The following is a 10,863-nucleotide window of genomic DNA, read 5'->3' as shown; positions in this document are numbered from 1 at the left end:
GTTTAAAATAGAGATCTTGATTAGTAAAATTTTATCTGAATGAAATTTAGAGCCCTCGATATGGACTAGACACAGGGGCGGACCCACGTGGAGGTCAGGGGGTTCACCCGAACCCCTCGTCGAAAAATTACACTGTATATATAAGGTCTATTTCTGATTTTATGAGTACATATATTAAAATGAACCCCCTCAAATATAAAGAGAAGCATGGTTCAGTGGTTCAGGAGTTCAACTCTAACTGAAAGGGTCTGGGTTCGATTCCCACTCACTGCAACATTTTCCCATTTGGGTTTTTTTTTCTTTGAATGGGCTCTTGCTTTGGGCTCAAATCCAACTCTATTTCATTGTTTTTGGAAGGTTGAATGGGCTCTCGTTTTGGGCTCAAATCCCAACTCAATAAAATGCCTCATTGTTTTTGGTTCAATGTAAAGCTTTATTATTTTTGTTATCATTATTTTTCTCTCTATGCTATTTCTTTTTCTCAATTTATCTTTGTTTAAATTTATATATTTTAGATATTTTTGTCTTTTATTCTTCTTATTTATACTTTTCATTTTATTTCTACATAAGTCTCTTTTCATGTACTAACGATGAATTATTATTAAATTTGAAATTGATTTACAAAAAATATTATATAAAATAAATTAAATTAAAGTTAATCGAATGATGAATTTTAAAAATCGTGTATAATCTTTTAATAAAATCTAATTAATTGATTTTCCGCCCTTAATTTTATAGTATTTCTTTCTTATTATTTTTCAGTTCGATTTTAAAAGATGAAAACTAAACTAAACTTATTTGTTCTATTCAACATTTATCTTTTTCACGAATGATCAACCTAGTAAATTGAATTAAATGAACTAAAAAATCGACGATGTCAATTATTTATCTTATGAATATATATTATAATATCTTAGTGGTTGTATTTTTAAAAAATTCAAAAAATAGAGTAGAACACTGCAATATAAAAGAGAAAAAAAGCACAAGAAATATTTTTAAAAAAAACCTTGATGAAAAAGGGTAAAAGTAAAAAAAATTAAACGCGACATGACAAGGCAAGTTAAACTTATTGGATTCAGATTACTAGTTTCCTCCTATCTCGCTCAGTTTTTTATCTTGTAATTTTCACATGTTTACTTCTTTATATTTCGAACCCCCTCCACAAAAATCCTGGATCCGCCACTGACTAGACATGTTTAATCAATCAGGTTAAACATACAATTTAATGGGGAAATGTTATGAATTTTGGAGATTGCTTAAGAACGAAACTTTTAAATTAAAGTCTGAGTAAATTCTTTGATCCATGTATGTAGCATTTTAAATTAAAACTAAAATAATATGTTTTTTTTTTTAATAGTGAGTTGCCTGATGAGGCCCGCAACCTTTGTAGTGACAGATTTTCATGTACGGACGTTTGAAAATAAAATAAACGGAAAAGGGTCAAAATTGCTCCTAAACTATGCGAAATAGACCACTTATATGATTTACAGAGGACAATTAAAAAATGAAGGGGCAAAGACTTCCTTAATGAAAAGTTAACAGCATGCTACATATGATGATTAAGTTAAACCATTAATAACATCAACTTTAGCAAAAACACAATTAATACATAACTTGCCTATTTCCAAGAGCATCAAAATAAAATATTCAAACCCATATATGACAAATTGAAACTAGACCAATATAATTACTCTAACAAAACTCAAACTTTATATTAACAAACAAGTGTTCCCACAACAATTTTTTCTAATGAGCACTTTTCAGTTCTTCATTTATAATCCACAAAGGAAAGCAAAAAAAAACAAGACTAGTGACCTCAACTTAACAGAGGAAACAAGCGTACATCAAATGGTCATATTTAAACAATAATAAATGCATGAGTAGGAACTATATTAAAACTAATCACTATGACCCTTTTGTTATGATAAAAGCATGGTTTAACACCTTAAGTCGACTACTAAAGGGGCTGGACAGGAAGGTTAAAAGAAAGAAACAATCATGCTCTCAAAGCACCAGCTAGTATCAAAGAACAAAGGATGGAAATACTTAACGACTAACTTACGAGATACAAGAAAAGATATACAAGAATGCATCGCTAACTTAAGCCAAAACGAAATGGTACTCACGTGATGTTATAACAAGTCAAGATTGTGAAGAAAGTACGTTAGCATTTACCAGATGAACAACTATACAACATTGAATAAAATTTCCAGATTTTTGATTAATGAATAATACCAAAACGGATCAAACTACACTCAGAAAGCAAAGGAACAATCAGATTCTCGGCCACATTTTCGAAAGAGAAACATTTCCAATATGAAAGGCAAGATACATAATTAGGAATAGATTAACTACGAGCAAATGATCCGACTTAAAATAAGACTAAGGTGAATTGCAAACATGATATCATGAGTTGAAGACGCAAAACTGACATGAACAGTATTTGAGTTAAGTAAGAACATAGATAAATACTACGGGATTAGACTAGCAATGGTGGTAATCGATAACGACGAATCAGACAACAGAGAAGAAAACCAAAAAAAATTGGGTAAATAATGAAGAGATAGAACTATATAGCTTAATGCATTTGAAGTCGAAACTAAATGAACCGCAAAAAAACTTCACTGATATTTACTTCATGCTCACAGTCCCAAGAACTCACAGGAGAAACTAAACTGAAGGAGAAACCAACTAATCCTAATAATTGGACTCCGCTAGATATCGAACACATAACACATATTACATAGAAAACATAATGCAAGAAAGGGAGAGATTACCTTTTTCGAGCAGCAAAACTGAGACGACGAGCTTGACCACGAGGAACTTCCACCAGTGAGTCGATTTCGACAAGCTTCGAAAAATAAAATAACTTCGGATTCAAATAGGAGAGACTCAAACTTTCTATTTTTTTTCAGGCTGTGTTTTTCTCTCTATCCCCCTTTAATCGTTAATGGAATGGGAGTATTTATAGGGGAAATTTGAGGCAGAACTTAGGGGGGGGGGGAGTGGAATTGGAGAGAATTTCAAAATTTTAAATTCGAATTCAAACTCACTGGATAAGGCTTTAGGAGTTGTCAATAGTACCAATTTGTACAATCTTCAACGGATTGATAATGGAGAGTGAGAGGGATGCACTGGGCTCGAGGTCGCGATTTGCTGCTGGATTTCTGGGTTTGCAGCGTGATTTGCTCGCTGGTTTTGCTGGGTTTCTTGTCGTTCGTGAAGAAGAAGACGCGCAGGTGCAGTGGGGTCGGGTTTATGTTGTTGTACGTTGTATTGGAATTGGTTGTGGGTTGGGTCTGTTTTGGATTTAAAATGCTGATGGGTTTCTTTGGTATAAAGGTATTGGGCCGGATGAATTGCAAATAGTGAGCTAGGAATATTTGGAGTTTCATGGGCTGCCAATGGATATTGAATTTGAATGAAGAAATAGGCCCAAGTTTAGTCTATCACAAATGAGTTTAGTGTGAAGTAAGAGGGAGGTTAAATTGGGATTGAAAATTTGACCCATTGATTAAAATTATAGCCAGTTGAATTTTAAGAACTTAGCCAAATTGAGATCAATCGGTGATTTGGCTTAAAACTAAATATGATAAATTATTTTGAATTAATTAATGAGCTTCTTAATGTCAACGAAATAAAATAATTAACTTAATTATAAACTAGGTAATTTAAAATATAAATTCTTATATAACTAAAAGAATTAACCAAATATTCAACAAAATATTGTCTGAGACAATTTTTGAATATTCATTAAATATACTAGTTATATACATAATTATGTAAACATATATATTATTTAAAAATTATAAAAATGATATAACTATTTGAAATAACTTGCAAACTATATTTTTTTTTCTTAAAAAAACTAATTATTTTAAATTGTTTGAAATTGAAGAAACTCGATAATTAATCTATGGTGTAGAGGGTCAAAATTGGGTGTCAACAACTCCTAAACTGGCCTTCCTCCTCTGTTTCTTCAAAGACAGAGGTACACATCACAGGAAAAAAGCCCAAAAAATCTCTGGTTTTTCCTGCAAATTTCATGAAACGAAAACAACACTTCACAGTTATTATACACACATCCTCATGATCTACTTTAATGGAGTCTATTGTATGCAACTTTATCTTGCATTTTTGTAGGAGGATGTTTTATGGCTCAAGTTTTTGACTTCCTGATTACATGCCAAGGCTTCCATAATGTAGCGGAATGTATACTCCACAGATGGTATTGGAAAGTTCTTTCCCATAGTCTTTACAAGCTGGGAATTTAAATCAGATAAAGCAATTAAGTTAATTATGGTGAAAATACCTGTTTAAATTCTGCAGCTAGCCAACCTTTAAATCATACCGAAAAATAAAAATTCATAGGACACTTTCATAATAGTGTTAATTAAGCATATAAATCAAAGATAAAGAGGCCAGTAAATCTGTTGAAATAAAAGCTACCTGCAGTTTCTCATAATTCCAAATTGATAATTCTTTCATCCATAGCTACATTAGCAGGAATATAATGCTGCAAAAAAATTTCAAATAGATCACTGCTACTACTATGATAACATAATTAGAAGAAAGAAAAAGCAAGAGATAAGTTGTATGTTCGTAAAATGTAACAATATAACAAAATAAGATGATAATAAAAGTATGAGAAAATCAAATAATAACAAACTACGTAGTAGTATTATGATTACTGGTACAGAAGAACAAGTGAAACATCATTCAACTACCTGATTAATCTTTTATTCTAATCTGAATCTTCCATTACCTGCTATCTAAGTCCATATGGTTGGTTAGCCGAAAAGTATGTCATGTGCTATTTAACTTCTGAAAAGCCAAAAAGAATATCAACTAATGAATCAGAAAGTATGAAATGGAAGGAAAAGGAAAGACAACAAATACATTACCTTAGCTGACCAGTGAATACAATTCAGAGTTTTTAACACTGGTTTCAATTGGGTGTCAAAATTTGACAGTGCAACTAACTTTACTCCCGCCGTTCGAATGGTCTGGAGCACCTTCTCGGCATGTGGATGACAGAGATACCAAGCCTATTGAAGCATGACAAACGAAAAGTAAAATTATTGAGTGCCTTTTTATTACTGTAGATGTTGTGTTGTCAACACTCAACTGGAAGAATAAACCAATTTGTTTTAGACAGAAATTGGGTAATTCAAAACTGAGAGAATCTTTTTAATGGCTATTGCGTGTCAGAACAGGCAGTCGAACAGAGAACAGAAATAAGAATCTATAACTTGAAATGTAATATAAGTAATGGTATTAGGAAAAGTTAAAAAAACATGAGTTTAAGTGACTGTTAGTATTGTTGACACCCAATTTTGATCTTCCATAATATAAATTAATTATCAAGCTTCTTCAATTTCAAACGATTTAAAATAACTAGTTTACAAATTATTTTAAATAGTTTGTCACTTTTATAATTTTTAAATAATATATATGTTTTATATAATTATGTATATGATTAATGTATTTTATGAATATTTAAAAATCATCTCAAAAATATTTTATATTTTAATATTTTATTAGTGATGGGTGTAATTTTGAATTAATGAATTTTATGAAATTCAAAATACTTGCAAGTTATTTTTAAAAGTAATTTTGTCTTTTTGTAATCATTTTAAATATTGAATATGTATATTTCTACAATCATGTTATTTTATAAATATTTGAAAATCATCAAAAAGGATTTTACAATTTTTAGTTAAATATTTTATTAGTTTAATTTACTTTAAGTTATAGTTATAATTTCGAGTTAATTAGTTTTGTAATTAAATTAATTAGTTTTTTAATTAAATTAATTAGTTTATAATCTAATTAATTATTTTATTTTTGTTAAAATTAAGAAGCTCGTTAATTAATTTATGAAAATTTGTCTTGTTGCAATTTTTAGCCAATTGTTCATCCTATACAAAGACCAAGTTTGGGCCTTACTTCCAATTTCCAGTGGCCTACATCATAATTCCCAACCCATACATACCAATTTGCCAACCCAATAACCCACAACATTACATACACCAATGTTCTTAACATAATAAGACCCAGCATACATACAACAACAGCAATACCAAAAACCGACCCCACCCACGTCTTCTTCCCCTTGAAACGCGAAGAAACCCAGAAATAACAAGAGCAGTACCAAACGACCCCTGCACATGTTTCTTCTTCACGCAAAAATTTCAGCAATTCCGGCGAGAAATCTGCGAAATCGTCCAGACCCTGCAGCAGTCTGCCCATCCCCCTTTTCAGAAATTTCCCATCCCTTTCACTGTTCCTTAAAAAAAAAGGGGGGGAAAGGAATTCGAATTTCAAAATTTAAAATTATGCCCGTTTCCCGCTAATTTCCATCTATATATTCATCTCTTTCGATCACTGAAAAAAAAAGAGGGAGTGGGAGAAAAATTAAGTTGGAAGAAAGGGGCAAAAAGGGAGGTTTTCGATTTTGAGTTTAGTTTTTGAGCGATAAAAACATTTAAACTTAAGAATTTTATATCTAGCTTTCTGATTCTAAGTTCCGAGAAGATCGATGCTCAGATTCTCCTAGCTTACTGTACGTATTTAGATTTCATAGTAGAAGAGTCTTTGCTCTCAAGCTCGTTGTCGGCCAGTCACTGCTCCGAAAGAGGTAAAAACTCTTTTCTAAATCTCGTTTTGGATACAAATAATGGTTAGTTAATTGGAAAATTTAGACTTGTTTCAGTCGTATCTTTTGTTTGTTGCATTGTTGTATATATATGATTGCAACTTATCAAATTTCAATATGTTTAATTGAATCTATTTACTAAGTGTTATTTTGCTTTAAGGCTCTTTCACATTCTACATGTTCATGTAGCGTATCACTATCTTCTGTCCTTCTCACTGCATCATCACATTAATATTCGAAATATAATCGTAGGTTGAAGTGTTATCCACGATGTTATGTTAATAGCTCGTCATAATAAGTGTTTATTTCTTTTATTATTGAAACTATTTTAAGTAACATTGGTCAAAATCTGAAAATTTTATTCAAACATTGCAGTTGTTCTTCCTTAAAATAATCGTTTTCATGTCAATATACTTCTTTGAAATATGTGGTTTGATGTGAAAATTTTTATTTTTTTTTAAAAGAAAACATGAATATGACAAACTCGAGCCGACGGAAGCTCACGTGAGATCAAAGGATGCGTGAAGAAGTTATACTAAGAATGCACTATTTTGAGATACTTAAGTTATTCTCATTCATGTCTCATTTGTTTTCGTTATTTCAAATACTAATTTTGTTCCCTCTTTTGTTTCTTGTATAAACCCATTTTCGAGTCCATGGTGGACTTATCTTCCTCGCATTTTCGAGTTGAGCCATAAAGGCTCGATTTTTACTTTCCCTCTCTNCCCCCCCATACATCCGGAGACTGTTACAGGCCTCAGAGACCCAACAGGTTGCTGGAAATTATTTCAAAAGCCCAAGAAATGGGTTGTATACATGTTGTATACAACGTTATACAACGAATTACAGGTCAAAAATGCAAAAATACAGAGATGAGGTAAAACACAGGTGTTCGGAAGCAGGAGATACATGAAAAGAGCTGATATACATTCCGATATACACTGATATACAGTCGATGTATAAAAAAGGGGAATTTGGTTAAGATAAAAAATTCCAGCGAAATTGGCCCAAAAGGAGACCCAAACTCTATTTCTCCCTTACTCTTTAATTATTTAATTGTGATAATTTATTGTTCGTTATTTAACTCTAACTTTATATTTTTTAATTAACTTAATTAGATTCCCCAAAAGACGAGTTACTTTCTTTGTGTTGGTTTGCTTTGAATACTTTTTTTGTTTTAAGGTCATTTATTTTATTAATTAAATATTGGTCGAATTTTGTATTTAATTAAGTTAAACCTTTGTTCTAAAAAAATATATGTTTTAAAGCCTCTTCACTTGATCACATTTTTATTTTAAAGTGATTTTAAGTTAAAGTATTTTTCTCAAATGAACTAAAAAAAGTTCTCTTTCTAGTTAGTCATTTTTCTCGAAAAGGTTAGTCGAAACTTTAATTCTTCAATTAATTTAAAATGGTTTCATGGTTAAATTAACCAATTTGGATTAAATTATTATTTTAGAAAATGAGTCAAGTAAGTCCTAATTAATCTAATTTTGATAAAATTCTATTCACTTGCGTTTTAATTCAAATTTTTTCTTTTAGGTCCCTTTTCTCTAAAAAATAAAATAAAATAAAAGGTGTCATCTATTTAATAATTTTTTTTTTCAAATTTAATCAAATATTGCAAATTATTATTTTTTATTAGATTTTTTTCTAAGAATTAGTCAAAAAAATTATTTTTAGTCAAGTCGCAGGTCAACCGCATGTTAGCGGGCACTTCGAATGCTTAAACCCTTCTCGAAGTGTAAATTGAACCCCGAACCCTCTTTGGTATTTTCAAATGATTTTTTCTGTTTAAATCTTTGAAAATTATAAGTTTTCTTAATTTCTTTAAAAAATTAAGTGACGACTCTTTTCTAAGTATTTTCTCGAATTGTTTTATACTTAGAACATTTCAAAAGTGATTTTCTAAAGGTTAGTAAAATTACGACATAACAAGTATTAAATTAGTAATAATGGAAACCTTTTTGAGGGAGCAGGGGAAGTTGTGGTTTTGCATTGGGACAATGGTTCCTTTCACGCGGGTACCAATAATGTAGTCTTTGATGAATCATCATTTGTTTTGCATGAGTAAGTAGTTGGTTTATCACTTTGTTTGAGTTGTATGTGCAACCACTGTAAGAAGAAGCAGGATTGCGCAATGAGGAAAAATAAATTGAACAGTAGTTATATAATCAGACATTGATAATTTCTAAAATAGGGCATATAAAAAAGCTATTGAATGACTTGCATAATAAGCATGTATCATAAGTCAACATTTTGTATCTATTCTGTGCAGTAGTTGCATAAATGTTGGCACATCTTAGTCAGTTGGCGAGATACCTGGAATATGTTCATAACAAAGCTTTTTGAATGATCTCATTGTACACTACATTACAAGTTGATTAATCATCATCATTATATGCAGTAGGAGGTTGAATCAATATTTTTATACAGTTTGAACTTTTTGCTCTTGATAAAGCAACATATAATTGACCACGGGAAAAAAACTGGTTCACGTAAATAGATACCAACATAATCTAATGTTGTCCCTGTGCTTTATTTATAGTCATTGCAAACCATAGACGTATAGGAAACTGTGTTCTTTTAAAAGGAACAAGTATTTTTTCATCCTATGATGATAGTAATGGTATTCTTGGAATAAATACGTGTTTGTCTTTGAAGTCACCACTTGCAATTTTACAACTTATAACATGTGTTTTGAAATCACAGCGCACCAATCGTGTACCATTACATAAGCCTTCAGAAGGATTTAAGTTTCGCAATAATATAACAGGGCAATTTTGCTTTAACATTAATCTGTACGGAGGTAAGCCAGGAAGATTTAGAGTGTGTAAGAAATCCTCAAATTGAGGTTGATCGTTCGGTTCAGTAGTCTCATCAGTAGCGATGAAAATTTTAGCAACTGTTGGAAATTGAGTTATGAGTCTATCGTTTAGTTCATCAACAAAGTCGTTCTATGTAGTCAAGATAACACGAGATTTCATAAAAGAAGAGTCATTGAAAGGTGTATGTAAATTCAGATATATCACTTTGAACAAAAGATCTAACGACTCTTTTTCAGTAGTGAAAGAAATGATGAACTGCTTTGGGATTTCTATTTTATTATTAATATTTGTTTTTTCTTTTCCATTCCCAATTCTCATAAGATATTCACAAAAAACAGGATCAGTCCTTCCATGCATATTTTCTGATAGTCTCAAGTTGATTCCAAATTCTGGAGTTTAAAATACTTTCAGAAATATAGTCTTCCTTTTTTCCACTTCGGACAACAGGAAGCGTTTGTCTAAAATCACCTTCAAACACTATGAATTTTCCACCAAAGAGTATATTTGTTTCAGTTAGGTCTTTCATAAGCAAATCAACAACTTCAATCATATTTTTTTTTACATTGATACCTCATCCCATACAATTAATTTTGCGTCACGAATTAAAGATGTGAGAGAGCTTTGCTTACTGATGTTACAGAAGAACTGCTCATCAATATTAATTGGAATTTTGAAACGTGAATGGGTTGTTCGTCCTCCAGAAAGTATAGATGCTGCAACAACAGAAGTTGTTGTCGCCAAAGCTATGAAACCTTTAGATCTTACAGTGGCCAATAAAGCACGGTACAAAAATGTTTTACCACTTCCTCCTGGACCATTAATGAAAAAAGTACCTGATTCGTTAGTAAGTACTCTTTGAACGATAGTATCATATGCTATTTTTTGTTCGGTATTCAGTTTTTATATAATAGCATATATTCTTCAGTAGCAACTATATTCCTTTCAAAATTAACATCTTTTACCTTTAACTCTACTCTTGAACTCACAACATTTTCAGAAATCAATCTATACTCATTGACATCATGTCCTATGCTATGTAATATATCATTAATATGGTTCAAAACTGAATGTCTGGTTTTTTTTAGATCCATGTTTGGTAATTTATTGAAGTCTTCAGACATTGACTCTTCAAATTGTTCCCATAGTTCTTTTGGATTATCAGGATTGCAATATACTAATATTGTAGCAAATAGATGTCGCAGGCTTTAAGGCATCAACATACAACTTCTATCATACATTCAACCGAGTTGTTATTATGATGTAACAATCCTTTTTTTCTACAGATTCTCTAAATATGTCATAGTATTTTTCATCTATTTTTTGAAGATCTTGGTATGACTCAGGGGATCTTACATTCATTAGTAGAAGTCTAAGATA

At 31.0% G+C, this 10,863-nt stretch overlaps 1 long non-coding RNA gene across 1 annotated transcript; it reads right to left on the bottom strand.

The window, feature by feature from the left end:
* Window positions 1-4,153: 4,153 nt before the first annotated feature.
* Window positions 4,154-4,826, bottom strand: LOC125852105 (uncharacterized). Its single transcript, XR_007444972.1, has 3 exons — window positions 4,728-4,826; window positions 4,450-4,516; window positions 4,154-4,262 (listed from the first exon to the last, which is right to left on the bottom strand). It is a non-coding gene; the product is annotated as an uncharacterized LOC125852105 (long non-coding RNA).
* Window positions 4,827-10,863: the final 6,037 nt, after the last annotated feature.

The sequence above is a fragment of the Solanum stenotomum genome, unplaced genomic scaffold (genome assembly GCF_019186545.1).
Source record: "Solanum stenotomum isolate F172 unplaced genomic scaffold, ASM1918654v1 scaffold32449, whole genome shotgun sequence".
Classification (NCBI taxonomy): Eukaryota; Viridiplantae; Streptophyta; class Magnoliopsida; order Solanales; family Solanaceae; genus Solanum; species Solanum stenotomum.
The sequence above is the reverse complement of the archived record's forward strand: the minus strand, read 5'-3'. Positions and strand labels throughout refer to the sequence as shown.